The following is a 24,929-nucleotide window of genomic DNA, read 5'->3' as shown; positions in this document are numbered from 1 at the left end:
CTTTAACTTTGGCCGATGCTCTCTTTGGAAGTTAAGGCCAAAATATTCAGAGGCTATCTCTCATGTTAATGTGAAGAAAGATGCGATTAAAATTACACCACCTCCTTCCAGAGCTAGATTCGTATTTTTAGCGTAAAAGAGACGTTAGTCCGGAACGGGATATTAATCTCGAAACAGCATTTTACGTCGCAGCATTCAAATGCGTTGTATCGCTTTTCAAATTATTTCCCCCAAATATTATTATGTTTAAAGAAATTAAATAATGAAGAATCTGCATAGATGTATGTATCTTTCTTGCAATGTGGGAAAGAAACATGAAAACAAAATATGTAAACGATAATAAAACACATTTCAAATTCCAAATTAGGGCTTCTACATACCCATATTCTGTGGGGGTCTGGGTCATAATCCCGACAGCCGAAATCCCGACAAGCCAGAATCCCGTCCAAAACCCCGACAGGGCCGAAATCCCGACAACCCAAAGTCCCGACACGGTCGAAATCCCGACAGGGTCAAAATCCCGACAAGCCAGAATCCCGACTGTCCAAAATCCCGACAAGTTAATATCTAAATACAAACACTCAATTTAGCTTAATAAAATACAATTTTTAACTAACTATTACATATTACTAATTAAAAGTTTAAATCAAAAAATCATAAAAATTATGTCATTACTTAAAATAATTTTTAACAAATTGAAATGACCGTTAAAATTTGAAATGAAGATTTATAAAATTCTTTTTATTAAGAAAAAGAAAACATCACTTACACATGCAAACAACATATTTACAGTGACACATTGCGAGCGATAGCAAGAAGATATTCCATCACAGGTCGATTATCACGATCGTCTCCACAACAGTCATAATTTTCCTTTCTCTGTCATCATCTACCTTCCTACGTTTTGGTTGTTGTTCTCCGCGAAGAATGCATTCAACTTGGTATTCCACATGCTCCTTTCTTTTTGAAATCCTTCTATGATGTTATAAACGCCAACATGGCCCGTCCAATTAAGGTCTCCCATCTTCTGTGCCAATCCTCGACAGCATTTTGAGTGCGCGGAGCATTTATAGCTGCCTTTTCTAGATCACTAATGATTCTAGATGGCCTCAGTTCAATATTATTTTCTTCAGCGAAATCAATTAAATCTTGGAATAATCTTTTGTAATTTTCTTCAGATTTGCTAGTCATCAAAGTATATACTAGTTGCAGCTGTGTAAGTATGTTGTCCAATATCCTGTCGGGATATTGGACAATCGGGATTTCGACCCTGTCGGGATTTTGGCTTGTCGGGATTTCGACCCTGTCGGGATTTTGGCTTGTCGGGATTCCGTCTGTCGGGATTCTGGCTAGTCGGGATTCTGGCTAGTCGGGATTTCGGCTGTCGGGATTATGTCCGGATACCATTCTGTGTAATATTATGTTGTTCAAATTTTGATGGCTCTAGGTACTGTCGTTTTATCCCAATGCAAGAAACATACATACATTCATGCAGTTCTTCATTACTTAATTTCTTTAAATATAATATAGGGTCCTAATGTTTGGTGGCAACAATTTGAAAAGTTTTTCGCCGTTTATAGTTTTCAGCGCAATATACAAAACGAAATTAATAGTCCTTCAAGGCAAAGTGTCCCTTTGCACTAAAAAAGCAAATTTTAAATTTAAAATTCTGGCTTCAAGCTGCACATATTCTAGTTGAGAACTATGTGCGTTCAAAATGTTGTGGCTCTAAGTGCCACCGTTTTCTGCAATGTGAAGAACATGCATGCATGCATACATACACACATATTGTTACGGATTTCGTATTTAGTTAGCTATTTTTAGCAGAATTGTAATTAAAATTGTTTTATTCCCCCGTATAATGCAGCGCGCGACGAGGAGCGCGCAGATTTAATAAATAGATATCTCGCAATCCCATCTCAAAATTATTTCTTAAACGTTTCTTTAAGGTTTTTAAAGAAGGGCAATATGTGTCTTAATAATGATAGTAAAAATGACAACACATAGTAACAATTTATAATTTTACCAATTACCTAAGATCAGCGATTCATTTTCTAGAACCAGAAGTGTCAAAGCCCTAAATCAGGAGCGGCATACAAAAAATGAATATAAATAAAACAATAAATAATGAATATTGAAATTAACCAGTTAACTGTGATTGACGAGTATACTCGTCATGGAGAAGCGGCACGATTTTGTGTATTGACGAGTATACTCGTCATACGTATAATGAAATGGAAAGATAAGAGGGAGGTTTATTTAGTAAGTACTGTACATAATGACAACGTAATAGAAACAGAGAAAAGAAAAATAATAACAAAGACATCGGAGCTAGTGATGGATTATAATACAAAAATGGGTGGAGTGGATAGGAGCGATGGAATGATCATAGCGTACTCCACAGCAAGAAAACGACTCAAAAAGTACTACAAAAAGATATTTCTCCATTTCTTAAACATTATGCATCTGAATGCATTCATATTATATAAAAACAATTATGGAACATTATCGCGTATCAACCTTTTGGTCAAATTTATTGAAGATACTTTTGCGACGTATCAAATTGAAAAGAAATAAATCGACACAAACTCGGCCATTTAGACCTAATATAAGACAATTAGGCGGGAATCATCCTCCGGATTATATACCCGGAACATCGAAAAAAAAACAACCCTACGCGAAGGTGTTCGCATTGCTACAAACGTAAGATCAGGAAGGAATCGCGCTACTGGTGTTCCATTTGCAAAGTACTATTGTGTATGAACCCTGTTTCCCTGAATATCATTGCACAGCAGGAATTTAAATTCTTTTATATATGTATAATATTTAATTTAATTGATTGCGTTTTTAGTTGAATATGTATGTAATATATGCTTATGTTAACCCAATAAGTTAATATTAGTCATAAAATTTTCAATTTCATAAAATAAACCCATCTTTTTCATCCAATATCTTACCGGCGCAACTTACTCTGTGATGGACGAATAGACTCGTCATGGCTCGATTCTGGCGACACAAAACGGTGCGCACTCTTAAACGAGGGCGCCACAGTTAACTGGTGAAATAACAACACGGAAATAAAATGGATAACTAAGAATTTAATAAATTAAAATACTACCGAAATTAAATGAAGCGATATGTGATATAGAGGATAAAAGAAAGGTAGGTATTTTAAACGGTATTCTTTGATGTCAAAATTTTAAAAGTGCGTTTTTGATTTGGTTTATCGTTCTGGATCGAAGTGTACATGTTGCTCCACATGGCCGCATACCATGTAGAGCCCTTGCGAATAACCACCTAGCATCGCATGGCGGGAATGTGTTGATCTTTAACATGCAGAATTGTTGTGCTCAGTTTGAACAGTCCGAGCGAATTATAAAAGGTGTGTAAATGAAGAGGTGCGAAACGTCGTAACAAGCAAACCGGTTGAAATTTGAATATGCCGCTTTGGCATAACGTAGTGAGACATCTAAGGACGCGAATGCAGTATCCGATATCGTTGTGCGCATGCGCAAGCGCACGCACAAGACGCCGGAGTGAGGCAGGCTGTTGTGTGGTCCGTGCAGTTGATATGGCAGTGCGTGTGATGACATGTTGGGGTTCACATAGCAAAACTCGACGACTGAGGAGCAGCGAGATGTTATCAGATTTCTGACTGTGGAAGGGGTTAAATCGGCCGATATTCATCCCCGGATGGTGGCCGTACACGGAGCAGACTGTGTATCCGACAAGTCAGTAAGAAAGTGGAGTGCCAGGTCTGCTTCCGTATATATAGCCCCATTCGGCGATGAATATCGGCCGATTTAACCCCCTTCCACAGTCAGAAATCTGATAACATCTCGCTGCTCCTCAGTCGTCGAATTTTGCTATGTGAACGCCAACATGTCATCACACGCATCAATTAGACAGACCACACTTCGTTCCTGCTTCACTCCGGCGTCGTGTGCAGGCGCTTGCGCACAATCATTGTTATTATTATAAATATTATTATAAGGGCACAGCCCCAATCCTCCTAGCCGGCACAAGCCGGCCGTATGATCAAAAAATGGGACTGGCCAGAAAAAAAATATATATATATATATATATAAGGGAAAAAAAAAAAAACATATAAAGTCCAAAATCTGAGTCTCAGTGCCGAATTCCAACTCTATCTTTATTCGTATTTATAATCTTCCTTATTGTCTCTGCAAAATCTTTCAAATTTGTATAGTTCCTTTTTAAATTTTTCTATATTTCTCTCTTGCACTCCGGGTAAACATACATTCATCCACAAAGTGCCTGGCGTCTCCAAACTTATCACAAATTAAGCATAAATCATTACTTTGTAGATGGAACCGATTAAAATAAGCCGGGAAATGGCCATGATGAGTCATTACCTGATTCATGTAAACATTATTTATAATATTCATCTTTTTGTTTAACTTCATATTTTCATTAACTCTTTCTTCTTATCAGACGACTTCCAGCAAAAATTGCATATTGTATAAATCCAGTATTCCATTTCAGCAATGGTATTTTTTTCTAAATCTTGGATATCAAAATTATCGGTCCCATCCCCAACTGCCACCATTTTATCAAGGGTGTCCGCTCTTTCATTTTCGACAATTCCACTGTGTACTTTCACCCAGTGTAATTTAACAATATTTCAGCCTTTTTAAACAAGTTATTTCATTAATGAGTCGTCGATTTTTATAATCTGGGTGGGCGAGTGCCTGAAGCGCAGATAGTGCATCAGTATAATATTTATAAAACATCGAACTGTTAATTTTTTATTAATCCAATTCAAATCCATAATTTCAATTATAATTCAACTCCATAATTTCGATTATAATTCAAATCCATAATTTTAATTATATTTCAAATCCATAATGTTAATTATAGTTCAAATCCATAATTTCAATTATAATTCAAATCAATAATTTCAATTATAATTCAAATCCATAATTTCAATTATAATTCAAATCCATAATTTCAATTATAATTCAAATCCATAATTTCAATTATAATTCAAATCCATAATTTTAATTATAGTTCAAATCCATAATTTTAATTATAATTCAAATCCATAATTTTAATTATAGTTCAAATCCATAATTTTAATTATAATTCAAATCCATAATTTTAATTATAATTCAAATCCATAATTTTAATTATAATTCAAATCAATAATTTCAATTATAATTCAAATCCATAATTTCAATTATAATTCAAATCCATAATTTTAATTATAATTCAAATCCATAATTTTAATTATAGTTCAAATCCATAATTTTAATTATAGTTCAAATCCATAATTTCAATTATAATTCAAATCCATAATTTCAATTATAATTCAAATCCATAATTTCAATTATAATTCAAATCCATAATTTCAATTATAATTCAAATCCATAATTTTAATTACTATTCAAAACCATAGTTTGAATTATAATTCAAATCCATCATTTCGATAATTCAAATCCATAATTTCGATTATAATTCAAATCCATAATTTCAAATCCATAATTTCAATTATAATTCAAATCCATAATTTCAAATCCATAATTTCAATTATAATTCAAATCCATAATTTTAATTATAGTTCAAATCCATAATTTCAATTATAATTCAAATCCATAATTTCAATTATAATTCAAATCCATAATTTCAATTATAATTCAAATCCATAATTTCAATTATAATTCAAATCCATAATTTCAATTATAATTCAAATCCATAATTTTAATTATAGTTCAAATCCATAATTTTAATTATAATTCAAATCCATAATTTTAATTATAATTCAAATCAATAATTTCAATTATAATTCAAATCCATAATTTCAATTATAATTCAAATCAATAATTTCAATTATAATTCAAATCCATAATTTCAATTATAATTCAAATCCATAATTTCAATTATAATTCAAATCCATAATTTCAATTATAGTTCAAATCCATAATTTTAATTATAGTTCAAATCCATAATTTTAATTATAGTTCAAATCCATAATTTCAATTATAATTCAAATCCATAATTTCAATTATAATTCAAATCCATAATTTCAATTATAATTCAAATCCATAATTTCAATTACAATTCAAATCAATAATTTCAATTATAATTCAAATCCATAATTTCAATTATAATTCAAATCCATAATTTTAATTACTATTCTAAACCATAGTTTGAATTATAATTCAAATCCATCATTTCGATAATTCAAATCCATAATTTCAAATCCATAATTTCAATTATAATTCAAATCCATAATTTCAATTATAATTCAAATCCATAATTTCAACTATAATTCAAATCTATAATTTTAATTTAAATCCATAATTTATTAATCCATATCGGATGCTGCATTCGCGTCTTTAGATGTCTCACTACGTTTTGCCAAAACGGCATATTCAAATTTCAACCGGTTTGGTTGTTACTACATTTCGTACCTTTCCATTTGAACATCCCTTATATTTTGTTAAGCACGGTTTTGTTAAGTCGAAACGTATAACTAGTGCCTAAGGTCTACAACCGAACTGATTCATCTTCTACCCTATCCGTGATTACTTATGATCTTGTACCCTCGACGACTCCAGTCAAGCAACAGCATGAGCTCATATAATGTGTCTGAGCAAAACACTCATCATAATATGAAACTATTTTGCATGGAGAAGACTTCAGCTTTATCTGGTGTATTTATTCGAGAACGATTCTGAAGAGAAAGTGCTTAAAAAGAAAGCCTGCATTCAAAAAGCCAGATTGTGCTATGCTGATGATGCATTCATCCTACGGCAAGTTCATGTAAAGAAAGGTAATCCAAAGTGAGAGGCAAAGAACTGCCTCTCTAGATGTGAGGGTCACGAAGAAAGAAGATGAAATCGGATATCACTCCCCGTGCACGAATGTGTTCACATCACACGATTCGTTACTTAAGCTCGACTCGTTGTCAAAATTCGGCATTGGAAGATGAATCAGAAAATACCTTTTAATCTCTGAGTATCCAGAAGTATGAGAATCTTCTCAAATAAGCAAAGTTTTGAGAATATAAGCATCCTAGTTAATTATTACTACAAAGAGTTTATCATATGATTTATCAAATAACGGAATAAACTTCAACAAAGTGGATAAACGGCAGTCAATATCCAAGATTGATGACTTCCCCCTTGCTTACACCAGTTTTATGCATAGCGATTTGCATAAAATGTACGGTAAATTTAGAGGAATATTGATTCGGTCAATATTTAAAAGTAATATCACTATAATATTTAAAAGTAAACAATACTAATGTCGCAAGATGATTAAACATTAAAAAAGAAACATATTGGATATCTTCGGAAAATTCGCAGCATACCATGTAAAAGAGATCTGTTTTTCGAAATATTTTATGGAAGATTTTTATATAAAATATATTATCTTTATAAAAATATTTATATAAAGAAATTTCACTGCTATTACAGACTTTATAAAGGCTATCTAGCACTTTCTGATTCGGCGGAAATGCGCGATATTTTATATGCTTCATTTTTCTAACCATCTTCTCAGTTGCTCGTTTTCTCTTATTATTATTATTAAAGAACTCTGAATGAAAATTGTCTTACCGAAATAGTGGTTAGTGACTCTGACTGGCGTACCCAAGGACCCGCGTTCGACTCCCGGAGCAAGCATGGATGTTTGTAAATGTATAGTGTCTATGCGGCATGGGAGAACTCTAAATATGTAGCCAGCCGAAAGTCCTCTCGATGGATTGGTGGTAGCGCTAGAGAGGTGGGAAACCCTCGAACCCCTACCCTCGGGGTGTTCTCTTTCAAAATGGGGGGGCGGAACTGAGCTAAAGTGGGGTTGTCACCTATGTGGTGTTGAAGGTGCCAACGACAGGTGCATATGATTCCTTGCCAGGATAAGTGTCCTGGTGCTAGCTTTTGTTAGACAAGTGTGACAATCCTCATTTGTGATGAAACACCAGGTTTATATTAGAGAATTTCGTGTTTTCCCGGGGCATACCCCGAATGTACACCGAAGCGGGCGGAAAATAAAACTCGTTAAGGATACCCTCCTCCCCACATGTTCGGTTTCCTTGGAACGAAAAAGGTAAAAAAGTGCTTTTGTCTGAAAAACGCCGATGGAGTAAATGGCGTCCAGCGACGGGAAAGCTGTGTGTTTTCTTTCTGTAACTGTGCTGATGTTTTACTTTTTATTTAACCAAAAAATATTTATTTAAGATGTAGAGAGATTAGGATTTTTGATGCTGCATGAGAGATGAAAAATGAGCAATGCCCTCGCCGGGACTCGAACCACGGACCACCCGAATACGCGGCTAGTGTGCTGAACACTACACCACGAAGGCATGCTAAGAAGAAATTTTCAAAATAAATATTAAAAAAAGACCACTGGTCCATCTCGGAAGCTCGCCTACGTTACAGGTGAGATAGGTAACAACAACTCCTCAGAGTGAAACTACTATTTTTCAATAATTTTATCACTGGATATTGAACAGACAAGTTGCATTTCGTCCGAACTTTTTCATGGGTCGGAAGAAATATTTCGAAATGTCTCAAATTCTCTCAGAGCATGGATTCTTTGAAGCATCGTCACTGGCTGGAGGATTACCCATATCCGGGCGGGGGGGTGTAAATTGAGGATGAAAACAGAAAATTTTCACGAACGCCTCCTGTATAAGGTTAGCTTATTTATTAAGGCTGGGGGGGAGGTAGGGACGGATACACAAATCACGAACATTTCCCAGCCTGCTAAAGGTGACGTCACGTCACGAGGGGCAGCTGTGTCGCGCGAGGACGGTGACGCAATCTCACGCACGCTGGTCATCGCGGAGGAATGCGATCGTGTGGAAATGGCAGTTGCGTGTGCGTTCGATAAAATAGCTCGACATGAAGACTTCGATGGTCGCGAAGTCACCTGAGTAGCCTTGAATAAAATTACTATCACATTCTCGTCCGATCTTCGTAACGCATTCCAAGCATTCGATAGGAAGGTTTCGTTTAAATATTTGCCCTTCACTTCACTGTAGGTTCGGAGTGTCACGACGGAACAATGAGAGAATCCAGGTTATGACTTCATTCGATGTGACTAAAAAGGTCTTTCTTTCCAAAGTGATTCATTAAAAAACAAACCGGTAGTTTCGGTTTAGCAAATCAAAGTTACCTTTCAAATCTTACTCAACATACCAAAACATCGGTACGAAAATCGTAGGGGGAGGAAGGGGGGAAGAAATATCAGATGGAGAGTAGAAAAAAAAACCGGAAATGCGGTTTAAGTCTCAGCTGTTTTATGGATTAAAATACATTTTAAGACTCGGTACAGGTAATACTTTACAAAACTCTTTTTTTTTTTTTTTTCGTCTTTTTATACTAATGATTTGTGTGTTTTGTTTATTTATTAAATATCACGTTCTTGGCGCTTACACCACATAAAATTTGATTCCACCGCAAAATTACAAAATATTAAAAAACAGCGTATCTTTAAAATTCCTGATAGACACTCTCCTGTGCTGGATGTAAATATGATCGAAAAATTGCTACAGTTTTATAAAATATGAAATAGATAGCAAAACAAATTCCAAATCCGGGCTGGGAAAAAACAAAACAAATCAAAAAAAAAAAAAAAAGTTTCAGATTTTAACTCTTGCCCAAAAGGGTTTGTTAAGGTTTTTTACGCTCTCGCTGAGTCCCCAGTCTACTGTTACACTCATGCCAACTTTTTTGTTTTGTTTTTTGTTTTGTGTGTGTGTGTGTGTATTTTTAGCTTTATTATGAAGCATCGTTTTCATCGCACTTAAAATATACCATACAAAAGCAAAACTACAAAAATTTTGAAAAAGTAGCATTAGAATATACATTTAGAATTCCCTACACTTTTCTGATTTTAAGTCTTTTCTCAATGTTCAGTTTTCTTACTCTGTCTTTTTTTTTTTTTTTTTTTTTTTTTTTTTTTAACGTTTCGTGTGTTTACTTTATTTATAAAATATCCCATTCTTCATGCTTACGCCACATAAAATTCGATTCAACGATAAAATCACAAAATATTTAAAAACAGCGCATCTTTAGAATTTACGATAGGCAGTTTCACTCGCTAGAGGTGTAAAAATGTTTTATTCCGTGCAAAATTCTTTAATGTTTTACAAAATATGAAATAGACAATAAAACAAATTCGAAATTCTGGTTTCCACATACCCATGCTCGGGTGGAGGACTATGTTACTCAAAATTGGATGTCTCTTAGTACCGATGTTTTTTCACAATGCGAGAAACATCCATACTTCCACGAGGATTCTTCGTTATTTAATTTCTTTAAATATAACACAGGACGACAACATTTGGTGGCAACAATTTGAAAAGTGATGCGCCGTTTATAGTATTCGGGCTAACAATGAGCATGTGTGAAAATATGGAAAAGGACCTGGGAAATTTGACTCAGTTTCAGCGCACTGTTATCAACTGCATAGTTTATTTACTACATATTTTTAAACTGTTTTATAGAATTGGGAATAATCTTACATCATTAAGAGGTATTTATTGTTTTTAATGACTCAACGCGCTGCACCGACCAGAAATACTCCTACTATAATTTGAAAGATAAATATCTAAGCCTCGTGCATCGTCAAAGATCGTTTACGCGTGAGAAAATTCTGATCTAGCTCACATTCCTATTGTCAAAATTAAACGAATGGCACAAAAATGTTTTTCGGAAACTATATCATTTGAGAAAATGGGACAGCAAAACTTTCAAGTAAGAAGAGCTCGACATCGGTAACTGCTGCACTCGGAGAGAATGACTAATACAACATGTGTCTATTGTGTTTTGTTTTTTAAACATTCTTTACTTGCGTAGTAACATCACTTAATTGCCGAAAAAAAAGTTTTTTGCTTTAAAGCTGCATTAGCGATGCATAAGATAAAAGCATTTCGAAAAGAGCTTTCAAAACTGTCAAGTTTATTTATTAATAAATGTCAAACTACCTCCAAATTACGTAATATTTGGGAAGCGACAAAAAACGCGAAAAGTCGAGGTTCTTCACTTTTTATATAAATACCTACGAATTTTAGTTAAACAGGACCAAAAACAACACTTGTTTAAAATAAATTTAGGTAATTTAAAGCATTAGATTAAATTTAGGCAGATTAAATTTAGGTAATAAAGTTCATATTAAACGCAGTTTTCAAACGTAAAAACACAAGCTAGTATTAAAATATATTTAAATATTTTTCTTCACTTTCAAAGTCGGAGTTCTTCACTTTTTATATAAATACCTACGAATTTTAGTTAAACAGGACCAAAAACAACACTTGTTTAAAATAAATTTAGGTAATTTAAAGCATTAGATTAAATTTAGGCAGATTAAATTTAGGTAATAAAGTTCATAATAAACGCAGTTTTCAAACGTAAAAGCACAAGCTAGTATTAAAATATATATAAATATTTAAAAAAAAAAAATTCTGAAAGATTTCAGATTTTATATTATGTCCAAAGGGAGCCCTTTTTTTAGCGTTTTGTGTGTTACCTTTATTTATTAAATATCATGTTCTTCGCACTGAAATCATAAAATTCGCGCTGGTGATAAAAATGTTTTTCTTTCGTACAGTGTTGCCATTGCTCGCTCTGAAATCGTGGAGTTTATTAATCAAAAATTACTTAATGCTTTACAAAATATGAAATAGATAATAAAAGAAACTCCGTACAGTGTTGCCACTGCTTGCTTCAGAATCATTGAATTTGTTAATCAAAAATTCACTGAAATTTTACAAAATATAAAATAAAAGAAAAAAGAAAATCTTACAGGTTTCAGATTTTAAATTACGTTCAAAGGGGAGCTTTTTTTTAACATTTTGTGTGTTACCTTTATTGATTAAATATCATGTTCTTCGCACTTAGACCATAAAACTCAGTTCAAGAACAATATGGCAAAATAATTTTAAATTGAGTGTATCTTTAGAATTTCACCGTCTCGCGGGCTGGAGATAAAAATGCCTTTTCTGTACAACGCTGCCATTGCTGGCTTTGAAATCTCTGAGCTTGTCAATCCAAAATTCGTCAATGTTTTACAAAATATGAAATCGATAAAACAATTTCCAAATTTGGGCTTCCAGATGCCCATATTCGCAGTAGGATCACGTCATTCAAAAATGGATGGCTCTATGTGCCGTTGTTTTATCACAATGCGAGAAATATACATACATTCATGCAGATTCTTCATTATTTAATTTCTGCAAATATAATGCAGGGTTCTAACATTTGGTGGCAACAGTCTGAAAAGTGAAACGGACATTTATAGTGAACCAACTCAAAATCGCACATCGAAAACAATAGTCCTTCAGGGACAAAGCCCCTTCGGACTAATAATATAAAAATATAACGCCGCTCTAGGAAAATACTGAATATTTTTAATTAAATATATCATCAATCAAATGCATTTTTATTGTTCGAATCAATCCGATTGAAAAGTAAGAAACGAATACTCGTAAGAAATGCATCCATTACTTTCAGGTAGCTTAGTTTGTTAATCCACGACACACAGATTCCATTCGAAAGATAAATATATTACGTTTTTCCGAATGGCAACAGACTCGAACGAAAAATGAAACAGCGCATTTATACCGATTCGATGCAAAATCCAGTTTCAAGAAGAGTTTTTAAAAAAAAAAATTATTAATTTCCCGCTAAATTACTTTTCGCTCGCGACTGTTTAGAATAAAAAATTGTAGTTGGTTGTGAAATGGTAGCAGCCGATTCCACCGCGCGATACTTAGAATGCACTTATTATATCTCTTAGAAACGAAACGGACGTCCTTCAGGTAGGCGTCGAATGTCACAGGATGTAAAGCCACGTGGGGACTATTCGCGCTCTATTGATCTGGATGGAGAAAATACCTCTCTTTCTGTAGGTTACGAAACGGATAGACCGAATAAAATTCCACCATGATTCCATTAAGCACGCAGCTCGAATTCCAAACAATTCCAAATAACATGTGATGTTTGAAATGGAGCAGCATCACGAGAGAGGAGCATTCGCGGGGAGGGAGAAGGTCGTTGGAGCGGAGACGCCCGGAGCGGAGAAGGAGAAGACGATTCTTATCTGGATCGTGGCGAAAGTAAAGTGTGCGGCTGTTGTTCACAAACACACCCTGAACAGCTTTCGCTCGTTTACCTTCGGGCAGAATCATTTACATGCCCCAAATACCGACTCGGCTTTGCGGAGGAGAGGATACTCGACCTCTGTCTGGATCGGAGCAAGAAGGGGTTAGATAGGCTTTATTTCTTCCACCGGCCTCCATACAACGTAATTAAGCGCTAGTACCTACACAGTGATTTACTGAGCTTGAGAATTCAATCAATGAAATGATAATTCATTATCATTTGCTGGTAAAACTAAAACAACCCTCCCCCAAACAAAAAATATATCAGAATCAACACTTAATAAAAAAAGATAAAAATCTGAAATGTTTCAGATTTTAAATTACGCCCAAAGGGGGGCGTTATTTTAACATTTTGTCTGTTACATGAATTTATTAAATATCACGTTCGTCGCACTTTAACCATAAAATTCAGTTCAAGAGCAATATCGCAAAATAGTTTTAAATTGAGCCTATCTTTAGAATTTCCGATACGCAATCTCATGCGCTGGAGATAAAAATGTTTTTTTTTTTTCTGTCCAACGTTGCCATGGCTCGCTTTGAAATCCTCGAGTTTTTTAATTAAAAATTCGTTAATATTTTACAAAATATGAAATCGATCATAAAACAAATTCCGAATTTCAAATTTGGTCTTCCACATGCCCATATTCGTAGGAGGATTGCGTCATTCAAAATTCGATGGCTGTATGGTACCATCATTTTATCACAATGCGAGAAATAGACATACATTTATGAAGATTTTTCATTATTTAAATTCTTCAAATATAATGCAGGACTCTAACATTGGGTGGCAACAGTTTGAAAAGTGAAACGGAGATTTATAGTGAACCAACGCAAAATAGCGAAACGAAACCAGTAGCCCTTCAGGGACAAAGCCCCTTTGGACTAATAATAAACTAAGATTATATTTATTTATTCTTAATATTTTCTCAGGCAGAGCAAAAGAAAAATAAATTGTAGGAAAAAAAAAGTTTTAGATTTTAACATCGCATCAGAGGACTTGTTAAGGTTTTTTTTTTATGCTCTCGCTGAACATCGCATGGTTTTGGACTCACTGCTGCTAACTCCAGTTTTTTTGTCTTTTTAACTTTATTATTAAGCATCGCTTTATCCTCGAATTAGTCACTTTGTTCCTTAGAATAGCTCCACTTTTTTTAAAGAAAAAGAAAAGTTTCTTTAAAAAGATAAAATATAAAGATAAGTCACCAGACTGGTTTAATGCGAGCTCAGGGAGAGCGTAAAAAACCGTTTTTAGTCCAAAGGGATTTGAATCCCGAAGGACTATTAGTTTCGTTTTGGCATTTTGCGTCGGACTCATAAATGTCGGTTCACTTTTCAAACTGTTGCCACAAAATGTTAGAGTCCTGCATTATATTTGAAGAAATTAAATAATGAAAAATCTGCATAAATGATTGTCTATTTCTCGCATTGTGATAAAACAATGGTACATAGAGCCATCAAATTTTGAATGACGAAATCCTACTGCGAATATGAGCATCTGAAATCCCAAATTTGGAATTTGTTTTATTATAGATTTTATATTTTGTAAAACTTTAACAAATTTTTGATTTACAAACTCAACTATTTAAAAGCGAGCAATGGCAACACTCTACGGGAAAAAAAAAAAAAAAAAAAAAAAAAAATTATCTCCAGCGCGTCGAACTGTGTATCGGAAATTTTAAAGATATGCTCATTTTAAAATTATTTCGCAACACTGCTATTGAACTAAATTTTATGGTTTAAGTGCAAAGAACATGATATTTAATAAATAAAAATCGCCACACTAAACTTAAAAAACAAAATCTGAAATGTTTCAGATTTTAAATTACGTCCAAAGGGGCGTTTTTTAACATTTTGTGTGTTACCTTTCTTTATTAAATATCATGTTCCTCGCACTTAAACCATAAGATCCAGTGCAACAGCAATATCGCAAAATAGTTTTAAAACGAGCCTATCTTTAGAATTTCCGATACAGAGACTCACGCGCTGGAGATAAAAATGCTTTTTCTGCACAACGTTGCCATTGCTCGCTTTGAAATCCTTGAGTTTGTTAATCAAAAATTCGTCAAAGTTTTAAAAAATAGGAAATCGATCATAAAACAAATTTCAAATTTCAAATTGGGTCTTCCACATGCTCATATTCGTTGGAGGATTACGTTATTCAAAATTCGATGACTCTATGTACCGTTGTTTTATCACAATACGAGAAATATACATACATTTATGCAGATTTTTCATTATTTAATTTCTTCAAATATAATGCAGGACTCTAACATTTTGTGGCAACAGTTTGAAAAGTGAACCGACATTTATGAGTCCGACGCAAAATGCCAAAACGAAACTAATAGTCCTTCGGGATTCAAATCCCTTTGGACTTAAAAAAAAAAAAAAAAAACCCGCCCCTTTGGACGTAATTTAAAATCTGAAATATTTCAGGTTTATATATATATATATATATATATATATTTTTTTCATATTCCTTTTTATAAGACACTTGTTATAAGCATTACATTAATCGGACTAGGTGGTTTTCATGAAGCTGAAAGATCTTGCTCATAACACTGATAAATCCCAATTCATGACTAAAATCAGCATCATATAATGAATGCATCCGTAGAGAAACTGCTAACAGTTTATTAAATTAAAGAGAATCGAACCGAAGAAAAATAGATCATTAAAAATGCTGAAAACATGCCAGGGATGTTGCGACTTCATTAGAATCTGCAGGGTGTGAAATGAACGATTATGCAATGGTTCTTGTGATAAAGAAAAACAATGCCTAAAATTGTGCTATCGTTTTGAGATTCGGCGATCGTCTGTTCTGCTCCTTCCTTCGCCTCCGGACCAGCAAAAAGAGCAAAAAATTTTTTCTCTCCAAGGGTATGTGGCCTGTCAGAAAACTCGTTCTGATCCTCCGGATTCCTTCACAGCCACACTTGGAGCTCGCGACTGGAAAAACCTGACGACATCTGGCCAGCGACACAATACCTCGACTTTGCTTTGTTTCTTCCTTTTCGATTATGAACAACTTGTTCGACTAATTGTTCGACGAAGGTCGAATTTAGGGCGGGGGAAATTCTTTCCTACCTTTCTTTCTTGTCCAATACGACCGCTTTTCGTGAAGGAATTCGTTTCTATTACTAGAGACTACCTTACTGTCAAGATTCTGTTTTTTTTTAGGGCTAAAATCAGAGACGTTCTTATACATATCCAAGGACTCGGACTGGATATTTGTCATATATAATGCTTATTCATCTTCATATGTTACTAAACCATATTTTATTTTATTTTATTTTATTTTATTAGTCCAAAGGGATTTGAATCCCGAAGGACTATTAGTTTCGTTTTGGCATTTTGCGTCGGACTCATAAATGTCGGTTCACTTTTCAAACTGTTGCCACAAAATGTTAGAGTCCTGCATTATATTTGAAGAAATTAAATAATGAAAAATCTGCATAAATGTATGTATATTTCTCGTATTGTGATAAAACAACGGTACATAGAGTCATCGAATTTTGAATAACGTAATCCTCCAACGAATATGAGCATGTGGAAGACCCAATTTGAAATTTGAAATTTGTTTTATGATCGATTTCCTATTTTTTAAAACTTTGACGAATTTTTGATTAACAAACTCAAGGATTTCAAAGCGAGCAATGGCAACGTTGTGCAGAAAAAACATTTTTATCTCCAGCGCGTGAGTCTCTGTATCGGAAATTCTAAAGATAGGCTCGTTTTAAAACTATTTTGCGATATTGCTGTTGCACTGGATCTTATGGTTTAAGTGCGAGGAACATGATATTTAATAAAGAAAGGTGACACACAAAATGTTAAAAAACGCCCCTTTGGACGTAATTTAAAATCTGAAACATTTCAGATTTTTTTTTTTTTTTTATATATATTTTTAGTCTTTTTATTTTTCATTATTTATTTTATTTTTTTATTTATTATTTCTTTTTATTTCATTTTAAAGTTCCCACAGTTTCATTTATCTACGCAATGCTGATGGACGGGAGCTCCAAATACTTGCTTATTACACCTTCCGCCTTAGAAAAGACATTTATTCTTACATTTATGCTTTTGGAAGCATCGGTTGTTGAACTTTTCAAGGACAGTCTTTTCTCAATATGATTTGTGTACACTATTAATACCAGAACTCAGTTATCTCAGAACGTCCTCTCAAGTGGTTTATGGTAAAAAAAAGAGGGGCGGGAGAACCTCGGAACCCCCCCCCGGGGTGTTCTCCTTCAAAATTGGGGTGGAAAGTTTAACAATTAGCTAGGTTCAGCAATACCTCAATTACCTGTGGTACTACGGAGGTGCTGGCCTAGCTTCTACCTGTAACTGTCAAGATTATGTTTGCCCTCACCCCTGTATGCCTCCCCAGCACTCTGACTTCCTTGCTAAGAAGAATATCAATTTTCTTACCAAGCACTTTTAATTTTTTTTAGACTTTCTTGTATCGGCTTATTAAATTATACATATACTTTGCTTGACTTCGTTTAAACTTATTTCCTCGAATTATTCAAAGTTAATTAAGCCGAACTTTCGAGGCAAGTCGAAAAATGAAATCAAAAACTCGAAATTAAGCATCCCGGTCATTTTTCGTCGTCTTCTTATAATAGTCGATATATTATAGTCAAATTTCTTATAATTTTATTTTTTCATAACGAGTATAAAACTTTCCGAAATATAAGTACAGGAACCAACAGACAGCAATCAAAATTATATTTCTTCATTTGTCGAAATTAATGTTTAGCCCAGAAGGGCTATTAATTTCGTTTTGGCATTTTGCGTGGTAAACTTTAAATGTCCGTTTCACTTTTCAGATTGTTGCCACCTAATATATTTAAAGTTATATTTAAAGAAATTAAAAAATCAAGAATCAGCCTCAATGTATGTATGTTTCTCGCATTGTGATAAAACGACGGTACCTACAGCCATCCAATTTTGAATAACATAATCCTCCACCAAATACGCGCATCTGGAAGCCGGAATTTGTTTTATTACCGATTTCATATTTTATAACACTTTAACTAATTTTTCACTAACAAACTTAAGGATTTCAAAGCGAGCGATGACAACACAGTACGGGGTAGGGGCGGAACATTATTAGATCCTGCGCGCGAGAATGTATCAGAAAATCTATATTTTGCGATATTGCTGTTTAATTGAATTTTATGGTTCAAGGGCTAAGAATAAGATATTTAATAAATAATGGTAGCACACAAAACGTTAAAAAAAGAGGCCGTTTTGAGCGTAATATAAAATCTGCAAAACTTAAAGATTTTTTTTAAAAATTTATTATTATTTTTAATTTGACATTGCCAAAACATGAACATTTTCGTTACTTAAAACATTTTTGTGATTGGTAGTATATGACTAGACGTTATAACATTCCCATATACAAAATTTCAACGTTCCACGGCAAGTCGTTCTTGAGTTATGCGAAATACGTCCGTATGTACGTATGAAAAGCGAAAAAAACTCCTATAGAATCAGTTTTACAATCCTTTTTGGAAAAAGAGATCTTTATTCTGTATGTATGTACAGACGACATGCGAGAAAGAAAAAAAAAAAAAAAAAAAAAAAAAAAAAAAAAAAAAAAAAAATCACCCAAATACATTCGAGGACGGTCAGAATGGATTAAGCAAGATTTAATTTGCAATAATAAATGAAGGCGTTATTTTTGTGTTGCGAAGCTTAGTATCTCTTGATTGGCAACAAATCTACAATTCTGCTGTTTCAAATGTAAACAAATATGTCCGCCATGTTATTTAAAACTTGACCGCACTTAAACAGCTTTTAAATTGTTGATAATTGTACAAATATTGCTTCCAGAATTACGAAAGGCATAAAAACCTTAACCGAAAGATGAAAACAACATAATTCAATCTTTTTAAAACAAAAAATATACAATTTACAAACATATAAGAGTAAAGAAACTGAGATCACTGAGCAGGGTAACAGAGTGGATATATATATATACGTTTGGTGCAGCCGATTGCAACCAAATTACGAGGTGCACATCTACACGTTATAGCAGTTCTATATACAAAATTTCAACGTTCTGTGGCTACTCGTTTTTGAGTTATGCGAGATACGTACGTACGTACATACTCGTACGTACAGACTCCACGAAAAATTCTCTTCAGAATTAATTTTAAAGCGGTTTTATATTTTTTTTGGAGGAAAAGAATCTTTTATTCTGTTCTTACGTACAGATATCACGCAAAAACATCCTTAAATTGCATTCGATAGCGGACAAATGGATATTTTCGTTGAAATTTTGATACCCGAAATTTTTCGTTATTACAATACTTCCTCTACTTCGTACAAAGAAGTTAAAAAGATCCTCTTCCACTTTAGGCAGATCTTTCTCTCCCTCCCCAGTCATAATTAATAAATAAAGATTTTCCTCTACCTTGCATATATCCCCCTTTTCACTTGAGCGGTTCCGAAAGAGTAACATTCTCGATGGGTGCACAAATTAGCCTTTTATCTTCGTTTCACGTAAGAAGAAATAGCATTGTATGCCATTTAAAAAGAGTATTGTGAAACTTGGATATGTAAGAATTTCACCACAATAATCAAAAACGATTCTAAAGTGTTACCGCGAACATATTTTTGATAGCCTTTACGCATATCGAACATGATGTGTCTTCATGTACGATGCAAATCTTTTAACACCTGTTTATTTATACAGGACTAGCGGAAGTACCCCATGCCAGTTAAGTTAAATTGAGAGTAATGTATCTAATAACAGAGAGAGAGAATGATAGCCCTGTAACTCCATCCAATATTTCACCTATATTCAATTTTAATCGATGTGACAAAAATTGCATCATAATTGATCAGGAATCAATAAGGCGAACAAACAAACATACAAACAGACAGTCTTCTTTATATATGTGATGTACCAGCTTTAGTCGTAGCTTAAATTATCAGACGATAAGATATCCGGAGTAAATAAAAAGAATTACTAATAACTTTTTGTATGAAGTTTACTGCATCATGACATTTAAGAAAAAGCCCCGATATTCGTTTTGCGAGTCCTTTTATAGCCTCTGGAAAGGCGGAGCTTCCAAGAAATGACGTCAGCCAATCCAGTTCGCTTTAAATATTTCCAGAACATTCTATTACTGTACGTGTAGAAAAGGCGGGAAAAACAACTTGACTACGGGGTTGTGGATTTAATTCCACGTACTTTCAAATAAGAGACCGTCGCCATTAAAAATGAAAAGAACATACAGTTAGAATTTTAAGTGTATTCTTGACTATGGAATTTTATTATTACATATATATATATATATATATATATATATATGTAATAGGCAGGAAAAATAAGCAATGCCTTCGCCGGGGCTCGAAATTGGACCTCTCGAATACGCACCGAGTGTGCTTACCGTTACACCACGAAGACATGCCAGAAGGAGGGAGAAAAATATCTTATATACTCCCTCGTTTAATGGGCGACTGGGGATGAGGGGACCCAGTCGCCAAATCCTGGTGGTGAAGAATAGTCATTCACCACCTTTTAGTTCGGACGCCACTGTGGAAACTTAAGGTTTTCTTGGTGCTGGAGACACGTGCAGTGCCCTCACCGGGACTCGAACCTGGACCTCTCGAATACGCGCCGAGTGTGCTAACAGTTACACTGCGAAGGTATGCTGGAAAGAGGGAGAAAATACATTAGGAATTAAAGTATTTTTCCCCCTCTTCTGTTGAGATGCAACGATCAACATATCCCCCCCCAAAAAAAAAACACGCCAAATAAATTAAAAACCAAAGAAACCAAAAATTAGCAATAAGAATTTGCTTACAGGAGGCCACATAATCTTGCTAATTTTTGGTTGCATTGATAATAAATTGAGGCCTTTTATATTGCCTTGTGTTTAATGTTCTCGGCAGTTTGAAGTGGTAACTAGTGATTGTGCTCTGTCATATTGAGAAGAGCAGTACAAGTACTTTTGTGAGAAGTTCCAGAACTGTAGGAAAAAAATTCATGAATCTATCATCGGTTCCGCGTGCATTCAATCCACTACAAACCCCTATGCACTTAACAAAATTCTTGTGAATTTTGGTCCATATAGTCCATTACCTCGTGTGTACAGATATCATCAATACAAATGGACATTAAAAAATTAAACACCAGATTTTAATGACCATGTAAAGTATCATTCAGTTTCTAACCCGTTATTTTACGTTAGTATCCTTTTCTACTTCCCAGGCTGGCTGCATGGGTGTTTTCGTGGTTTTCCCCATGTGTAACGTGTATACGAGCCAGTTTCCCTTAAAAAGTCCTCCACGAAGGCATCCCTCCCTTAAGGCAGATAGCCCTCGAGTGCTTTGCCGTAATCTAATTAACCAAACCAAACCAAACCTTTTCTACTTCCCTGCCGGAATGCAAAATTCTAGCTAGCGCGATATTCAAATGACGTAGAGAGTATTCACAGGAAGGTTTTAGAGCAGTGGTGGCCAACGTTTGGCCTATCGCGAGCACATTTCCAAAACATCAACATTTTTGTTAAACATATTTCCAACCTTATGTGATACATCTGTAATATTAATTTTGGCAAATGGGTTCGAGATGAATAATAATATTGGTTGAACTCTATGGAAATCACAGAAGCGGAGTTCAAAACTATTTTTCAGTGCATTTAGGTTTTCCGAGTATTTCTCTGTTTCAATTGCCTTCTGATTATTAATATGGCTTGATAAATTCAGAAAAAGGGTGAATTTTTTTTCCTCTTTCATCTGATTTATCCACAAATTTAACTTTACCTGAAAAGCAGTTACAGTCCCAGTCAATTGAAGAAGGGTTTTTTTTTCTTGTCTCTGGAGATCTTCGTTCAGTTTGCTCAGTTTAGCTGTTATATCCGTGAGAAAATACAAATCGGATAACCTATTATTATCGTCCAATTCTTTGCAACTTTCGTTTCCGGATTCCCAAAACTACTTTATCGGCGAAAGAAGTTCTACAAATCGTTGAAGTACTTTTCGCCATCTAACATCGGTGTATTTAATTATGGCAAATCACACGAGGGCTATCTGCCTAAGGGGAGGGATGCCTTCCTGGAGGACTTTCTGAGGGAAACTGGTTCGTATACACGTTACACATGGGGAAAACCACGAAAACGCCCATACAGCCAGCCCGGTCGCGGGATTCGAACCTCGGACCGAACTACCGGTGTTCAGCGACTTTACCGCTCGGCGGCTGGTGGGCATCTAACATCGGAATGAAGCAATAAGATTCCGTGCTCGCTATCAAGTTCATTAGTCAGCAATCAACTATTTCAGAACGTCTTGCAAGATATCTCTTATGACTATAAATGCTTACCCTATTTTAACAATTAAGAAATATAAATGAATGGCTATTTTTAAAATACTTTTTGTTCATAGTACCTAATCGGGCTGCCGAGCACATACAAAACGATCGGCGAGCACAAGGTTGGGCATCGCTGTTTTAGAGTGTAAAATTAGAGCGTGTTCGGACTGCTCGAAGGCCACGTTGCTAAATTGATTCTGTTGCAACTGGTATTGTCCATATAGTCCATTACCTCATGTGTATACCTTTAGGCCAATTACGCGATATTTAAACTATGAAGCCGTTATGCTGTACTTAATTTCATTAGCATTAGTTCATCCATTATCTTTGATTTAAGGTATCTGCCTACGTTCGGAGCACTTTTTTTAAAAAAAACATAGAATTCTGATGAAATATATATTAATATAGTCAAAATATGACATCAAATCATGAAAATAGGTAAATTTTTAGGACTATTTTCATAAATTTTTGAAATATATGCAATTTTATGCACATTTTGAGGAGAATTTAACACTTACGTTAAATGTCGTATATTTTTTCCCACAGCATATATTTCCATTTTATTTATACTGTATACTACTACAACACTCATCTGTGTTATGAACTAAAATGTTTATGATATTTCTAAAATTTACTAAAATATATGTAATTACATGAAAAAACACAGTTTTTTGTAAAATATTTCTTATCGTTTTATATAGAAATACTTATAAAGCAATCAAATTAATAAATATAACTTAGATTGAAGCTTAAAACCTAGTAAATAATATAGAAAACACTTTAGTGAAATTTAATAGAGATACCTTTAGAACATTTTGAGTAATTACATTTCTTGTATGTAAAAACACTAGAAAAATTAGTTTTCCAGAAAACGCATTTAAAGATTTCACATTAACAGAAAAACTGTTCTGTTGTATTTACACACTTAAAATTCTCCATATTTGTACATCACACCCTCCATATCTTTATACTTAAGTAATTTTGATTTCCTGTTTGATTTTAATTTTTTTCCTGGCTATTTTCGAAATGAGCGACGAATGACGTTTCAAGTTCTTTATTCTTTCGTTTTCAATTCCAAAGTAATTTTTAATCATTTCTTGTTCAATTGATATGCCTAAATGTTCAAACACTGGAAGTAATCCAAGATACCCTGAATTAGAAATTAAAACTGCTATATATGCACCCAGCAACATAGTCTTTATACCTAATCGCAATGTTGCCGGTCCCAGTTCAAAAAATTAAGACAAATAATTATTGCCAGAAACAAAAAAGTACCCAGAATTAAAATGAAGTGTTTTAGCACAATTTTTTACACACAAACAGGTAAAAAAAAAAAAAAAAAAAAAAAAAAAAAAAAAAAAAAACATGGTTAACAACACTGTTTACCTTTGAGCCTTTTAAATGGCACTTCCGGTCTTTCTGCTTTCACTTCCAGTGCAGTTAATTGGCTATACCTTCTCTTCTAATTATCACAAACGTAAAAATGAACCATTTTCGGAATCCTACAAAACTGACCTTTCAAATTGGGCAATAAAAAAAAAAAAAAACTGAAATGTTTCAGATTTTAAATTACGTCCAAAGGGGCGTTTTTTAACATTTTGTGTGTCACCTTTCTTTATTAAATATCATGTTCCTCGCACTTAAACCATAAGATCCAGTGCAACAGCAATATCGCAAAATAGTTTTAAAACGAGCCTATCTTTAGAATTTCCGATACAGAGACTCACGCGCTGGAGATAAAAATGTTTTTTCTGCACAACGTTGCCATTGCTCGCTTTGAAATCCTTGAGTTTGTTAATCAAAAATTCGTCAAAGTTTTAAAAAATAGGAAATCGATCATAAAACAAATTTCAAATTTCAAATTGGGTCTTCCACATGCTCATATTCGTTGGAGGATTACGTTATTCAAAATTCGATGACTCTATGTACCGTTGTTTTATCACAATACGAGAAATATACATACATTTATGCAGATTTTTCATTATTTAATTTCTTCAAATATAATGCAGGACTCTAACATTTTGTGGCAACAGTTTGAAAAGTGAACCGACATTTATGAGTCCGACGCAAAATGCCAAAACGAAACTAATAGTCCTTCGGGATTCAAATCCCTTTGGACTAAAAATCGAATTTTTTCGCCGTATTCGTTTTTTTTTTTTTTTTTTTTTTTTTTTTTTTTTTTTTTTTTAACGTAGGCAGATAGATACCTTAGCCAAAACTGCTGGCTTCTGTAAGTAGGAATTGGTGCGGTCTGTTAATCTTTACCTGGATTAATAAAGGGTATTTTAGATCCTTTCCCTGCCTCTGTGGTACTTACAAGACATGGTGATATTCGCCGTCTTTTGGCGTTCTGGTCTAATTTTAAGCTGCTGAAAGAGCCCAGACCATATAACCCATCAAATCTCATATTACCAAATTACATGTTATACACACGGATAATAGTCGTTACAAAGGCGCGAAAATCGCAAAGAA

The 24,929-nt window shown here is 34.0% G+C and overlaps 1 protein-coding gene across 1 annotated transcript in view; it reads right to left on the bottom strand.

The window, feature by feature from the left end:
* The window catches only part of LOC118188453 (uncharacterized), a 537,164-nt gene that overhangs the window by 104,241 nt on the left and 407,994 nt on the right, over positions 1-24,929 (bottom strand). The window lies entirely within an intron of this gene.

The sequence above is a fragment of the Stegodyphus dumicola genome, chromosome 1 (genome assembly GCF_044657685.1).
Source record: "Stegodyphus dumicola isolate Sdum_Otavi_A_Nest chromosome 1, ASM4465768v1".
Taxonomy (NCBI): Eukaryota; Metazoa; Arthropoda; class Arachnida; order Araneae; family Eresidae; genus Stegodyphus; species Stegodyphus dumicola.
The sequence above is the reverse complement of the archived record's forward strand: the minus strand, read 5'-3'. Positions and strand labels throughout refer to the sequence as shown.